Source organism: Ailuropoda melanoleuca, chromosome X, assembly GCF_002007445.2.
Source record: "Ailuropoda melanoleuca isolate Jingjing chromosome X, ASM200744v2, whole genome shotgun sequence".
NCBI classification, from domain to species: domain Eukaryota; kingdom Metazoa; phylum Chordata; class Mammalia; order Carnivora; family Ursidae; genus Ailuropoda; species Ailuropoda melanoleuca.
Window position 1 is genome coordinate 89,804,529 of NC_048238.1, and position 6,516 is coordinate 89,811,044.

Here is a 6,516-nt window from a genome sequence, read left to right on the forward strand (position 1 = left end):
CTGGTGATGGGTGGTAAGGAGGGCATGTATTGCATGGTGCACTGGGTGTTATATGTAACCAATGTACAATCAAACTTTACATCAGAATCCGGGGATGTACTGTATGGTGACTAACATAATATAATAAAAAATCATTTTAAAAATAAATAAATAAATAAATAAATTTAAAAAAATAATAATAACATTTAAATATTTTTTTAGAGGGATGCCTGGCAGGTTTAATATTTTAAGCATCTGCCTTCAGCTCAGGTCATGATGTCAGGGTCCTGGGAATGAGGCCAGCATCAGGATCTCTGCTCAGCAGGGAGCCTGCTTCTCCCTCTTCCTCTGCCTGCCACTCCCCCTGCTTGTGCTTGCTCTCTCTTTCTCTCTGTCAAACATATAAATAAAATTAAAAATTAAGAAATAAATAAATATTATTTTCGAGCTGGTAAAACTATTCTACAGTGATAAAAATTAGAAAGCAACTGCCTCTGAGTGGAGGGAGAATTGACTGGAAAGAAACATGAAATAAACTTCTGAGATGATGGAAATGTTCTTCTGCATTTTGCTTTATGTAGTGATTATATGGATTTATACAACTGTCAAAACTCAAATGGAACACTGAAGATACATTTTATTATATGTGAGTTAGATATCCAAAAATACTTATATTCACAAGTTAAAGAGCAACAAGGTAAAAAGAAGGAAGGGTGGTGAATTTATTAACTTTCCTAAAAACCATTAAGTGATCTCTCAGGAGTTCCTTGCAGTCATTTATGCTTCCAGTGTATATAAGTAAATATATGTGTGCATAGCCTAAATGTGTGAGGCCAATAGTGAAATAAGCATGCTGTAAGATAAAAGGAGAAAGAGAGAGAGAGAGAAAGAAAATGAAAAAAGAAAGAGAAAGAAAGAAAGAGAAAAAGAAGAAGAAGAAGAGGGAGGAAGGAAGGAAGGAAGGAAGGAAGGAAGGAAGGAAGGAAGGAAGGAAGGGAAAGAGGAAGGAAGAAAAAAAAGAAAGAAGGAAAAGAGTTAAGCTGTCTGTTTTTCTTATTGGATGTCAGCCAAAGTAGGAGACAAGCAATTTGTCAAGGAATAGACATATTTTTGGTGGGATGTCTAGTAAAAGGCTCTTCAATTTTGTGGGGACTAGAGGATTGTCCCTTTGTGAAGGAAACATTTAACTTATTGTCTGAATCCTTTCAGAGAGGACTGTACCCATGGAGTTAGAATTAACTTAGTGGCATGAATCAAGTCTTACCCATCAGAGTGGCCTATAAGTAGTTCTACGCACAAAGGATTATTCACCAGGTACTGTATTTAGTTTACATGTTTCATCAACTGATTCATGTGAGAAGAGTATGGGGAAGAGAAGACTATGTTCATACAACTAGGACTGTAATTAGCCCTTTAAAAGATTTTTTCTCCCTTGATAAGAATAATGTATCTTATATCTTTGTGTTTTTTTTTCTATTCAGGCTTGTATAACAAAATACCATAAACTGTGTAGTTTATAAACAACATTTACTTCTCACAGCGGTGGAGTCTGAGTCCAAGATTAGGGTGCCAAGAGTGATATGGTACTGGCAAAGCCTCTCTTCCAAGTTGCAAACTGACAACTTTTTACTATGTCCTCACATGATGGAAAGGATAAGCTAATTCTGAAGCTTCTTTTGTAAGGGCACTAATCCCATTCATGATGACCTAATCAACTCCCAAAGGCCCCATCTCCTAATACCATCATCTTGGGCATTAGATTTTCAACATACAAATTTGTGGGGGGACACAAATTCAGACCACAGCATTTTACCCCTGATCCCCTCAAAATCCATGTTCTTCTCATGTTATCAACTCAAAAGTCTAAGTTCAAAGTCTCATCTAAATCTCATCGAAATCAGATATCCTAGATGAGATTCAAGTTATGATTCATCCTGAGGCAAATTCCTCTCCTGCTGAGAACTTGTGCCATAAAACAAGTTAGGTGCTCATAAAATACAATGGTGGACTAGGCACAGAGTAGACATTCCCAATCCAAAAAGGAGAAATAGAAAAGTGGAATAACAGGTCCAAAATAAGTCCAAAACCTAAAAGGGTGATCACTAAATCTCAAATCTTGAGAACAGTTTTCCTTGGCTTGATCCCAGCCTTACCTACACTCTAGGGTGGCGGTTCTGCTTCCAGATACACCAGGGCATTCCCCAACCCCACAATTTTGCTGGGTGCTGCCTATGCAATGCCTATAGGATTCTAGTTGTGTGCTTGTGGCTGTCCTAGCCTGGAATCAAACACTGGTGTCTTTACTGGTCTGGGTTCACAGGGGCAGCCCTACCCCCCACAGCTCTGTTAGGCATTGCTCTAGTCAACGCTCTCTGTAGCAGCCATGCCCTTACAGAGGCTCTATGCCTGGCTTGTATGCCCTGGGTTCCAGGAGGTTTCATCATTCCAAATCTAGGTAGAGGTTAACACTCACCATGACTTTGCTGGGGTTTGGTCCCCACAATTTTGGGCAAGGATCATCTGGCTTGTTGAAACCAGGAGATGCCCCTCCTCACTTTTGAAACTCAACAGGAAACCCTGATGATCTCTGAAATGAATCACTGTTGGGGATCTTCTTCCTTTGTTCTGAAAAGTAGCACACATTCTCAGTCAAATAGCTCCATGGTCCTGCCTTATAAAATCTAAGAAGTGAGAGAACCTTCCTTCATTCCTGTCTTCTTGTTCAGTTCAAACTGACTGTTTTCCTGCTGGAGTGGCTAATTTAGTCTGCTGTTCACATCCATACTAATGTCCTTATGAATAAAGTCATGCTTTCTTCCTCTCTCTCTCTTGCAATATGATATAGGCTAAGAGTTTCCAAAGTTTTAAGTTCTGTTCTCCTTTTGATTAGCAACTCCATCTTAAATTATTTCTCTCTTCTCCCATTTTACTATAAGCATTCAAGAGAAGCCAAGCCATACCTTCAACACTTTGCTTAGATATTTTCTTAGCCAAATATTTAATGTTATTGCTCACAAGTTCTACCTTCCACAAAACATTTGGCAAAACGTTGGCAGGAACACAATTCAGCCAAGCTCTTTACCACTTTATAACAAAGATCACCTTTCCTCTAGTCTCTGATAGATTCCTCATTTCCATCTGAGACCCAATCAAAATGGCCTTTACTACCCATATTTCGACCAACATTCTGTTCATGACCACTTAGATATTCTCTAAGAAGATGGAGGTTTTCTCTTACAGTACTCCTCTTTTCATGAGCTCTCACTACAATCGCACTTAACAGTCCCTTCATGGTAATGTAGGCTTTTTCAAGCATGCACCTCAAAACCCCTCTAGCCTATATCCGTTACATGGTTCCAAAGTCACTTTCACATTTTCAGATATTTGTTACAGCAGCACTCCATTCACAGTATGATTTTCTGTCTTAGTCTGTTTAGGCTGCTATAACAAAATACCACAGATTGTGTGGCTTATGAACAGCAGAAATATATCTCTCATAGTTCTGGAGGCTAGAAGTCCGAGATCAGAATGCCAACATGGTAGGGGTCTGGTGAAGGTCCTCTTCCAGGTGGCAGACTGCCAGTTTCTTGCTGTGTCCTTCCATGGTAGAAGGGAAAATCTTCCTCTCTGAGGCCTCTTTTTTTTTCATAAAGGCACTATCATGAGGGCTCCACTCTCATGATTTAATCACATCCTAAAGTCCTCACCTGCTAATACCATCACTTTGGGCATTATGTTTTCAACATGAATTTGCAAAGGACACAAACATTTATACCATAGTACTTTACTATTTTGAAACAGAACTAAAGTCCATATCAATAAGCTATATTAAATAAGACTTCAATGGAATAGTTATCAGACCTAAAACCAACATAATTTGAACAGTAGTATACCTAAATCCATCCAATAATGATCTCTACCAAGTTCAGGTTCTGCTTCTAGTAGCATAAAGCCAGAAAGATTATTAAATTCTTTCACTTTACAAATGGGAAAATTAAAATTTAGAGAGATCAAATGTCTCAATTTGAACCCTGTAGGGCCACAGGCAGGCTGCCCCAAAATGGGCCCTTTGGCATAAACATTATTTTCAGTTAAAAGCAGTCAAAACCCCATGAATTCAGGAAAAATTCTTTAGCTCCCCCTCAACTGCCTGTTTATACCAGGGACAAAGCTATTAACAGAGATTCTTCTTTACCTGAGAAACTTAACTACCTAATAGGGCAACCTTTGTTTTCTAAATATCTTCTTTCCCCTTCCTGCTAATGGTCTTTCTCCTGTTTGTATCTTTAGATGCCTTCCCCTTTCCTTAGCTCATACCAGCAAGCATCGTGTTGCCTCACTGTCTTTGGAATCTCCATATCTATGTGCATTCCCCATATGTAAACATGCTATTAATTTTATTTTCCCCAGCTAATCTATCTCATGTCAATTTGATTCTTAGTCCAGAAGGACTATGAAAGGCAGAGAAAATTCTTCATCCCCTGCACCCCCAATTTACACAAATAAGTTAGTGTCATAGCCAGGACTAGAACATATTTCTACTCCAAGCCCATTTTTTCTAATTGATTCCTGTCACAACTCAAATTAATATACTCCACTTTTCACATACTTTACAAAACATACCAAATGATTACTTAATGTTGAGAAATCAACTGTGATTAGAGAGAAGGAAGAGTAGCTCAATCTTGTTGAGGCAAAAAGAATTTTAGAAGAACATAAAAAGCTAATTAAAATAAAATAATAAGAAGAAATTAAACATAGTGAAATTCTTTTATTTTAAAGATTTATTTATTTGAGAGAGAAAGAGTGTGGACATGAGCATGGGGGAAGGGGCAGAGGGAGAGAAAGTCTTGAGAAGACTCTGCACTGAGTGTGGGGCCCCATGCAGAGCTCAATCTCACAACCCTGAGATCACAACCTGAGCCAAAACCAAGTCAGTTGCTTAACCAACTGCGCCACCCAGGAACCCTGTGAATTTCTTTCAAATAGATCAATTTAGATTCTATCCTATTCTTATCATTATATCTGAATGATTATTATTTCTCACTTTATAGGGTTATTTGTATCTCCAATGAGAAACATTCAGAAATGAAAAAAAGTGACATTTTATAAGCAAAACAAAACTTTCAACTGCACTTTGTAAACAATGCACACTGTCAAATATCCTTTTTTGATAGATAATTTTCTCTGCTCTTTTTTTATATTCACATTCTCTATCCCACAGAATTCATTTCTTTAGGTCTCTGAACATGTAGATGTGGCATGTGTGTCACTTCTTTATGTGCCCAAATGCTCTAAGGTTTTTCACCTTACAATATCCATAGATGTTGACAACAGTTGCTCCTAAATTTTTAATAATGAAGACAACTTTTAATTTCTAAAAATTGTATAGATCCCATATAATAGTTACATTATAGTAGTAAGTTGTTGATTGATAAAGTCTAGAATATCCAACATTCATTCATTAACACTTCTAAATGAATTTATTTTTGTTGTTGTTGTTATTTTGGGTTGTTTTGGGTTTTTTAAAGGTTTTATTTTTTAAGTAAACTTTACACCCAATGTGGGACTCAAGCTTACAACCTCAAAATCAAGAGTTGCAGCATGAGAGACTATGGACTCTGAGAAACAAACTGAGGGCTTCAGAGGGGAGGGGGGTGGGGGAATGGGATAGGCTGGTGATGGGTAGTAAGGAGGGCAAATATTGCATGGTGCACTGGGTATCATATGCAACTAATGAATCATCGAACTTTACATCAAAAACCAGGGATGTACTGTATGGTGACTAACATAATATAATTAAAAAAAAAAATAAGAGGAGGTTAAGATGGCGGAGGAGTAGGGGACCCCTTTTTCAGCCGGTCCCCTGNAGCCGGTCCCCTGAGTTGAGCTGGATAGGTACCAGACCAGCAGGAACATCCACGGAATCAGCCTGAGATGCAGGAAGATATATCTGGATCTCTACAAATGAACATCTCCAGCGCTGAGTATCAAGGTACGAAGCAGGGAGCTGTGAAATCGCACACAGATATCAGAAGCTAAACAGAAGGGGGAGGGAGCCGCCATGTCAGGGCGCCGGGAAGCGGTAGCCACCTACACGGGGGAGCGGACAGACCGCGGACCCGCATGCTTGAGACAGCAGACTGAGAAAGGAGCTCCGGGAGCGCACGCGGGACGGCTGGCGGTTGGTGGGCCACCTGCACGGGGGAGCAGGCGGACTCGCGGACGGCACCCGCGAGACAACAGACTTAGAACGCGAACTCCAGGAGCGCGCGCAGGGCGGCTGGCGGGCCACCTGCACCGGGGAGCGGGCGGACCGCGGACCCGCACTCTGGAAACGGCAGACTGAGTCCGTGAGCCGGGAGCGTGCACCACCAAGCATCTCACGGAGCTCCGGAGCTCCGGTGTGCTCACTGGATCAAGGCTGAGACCGGGAGCTCCGGGAGCGTGCGCGGGGCGGCTGGCTGCTGGCGGCTGGAGGGCCACCTACACGGGGGAGCAGGCGGACTCGCGGTCAGCACCCGCGAGACACCAGAC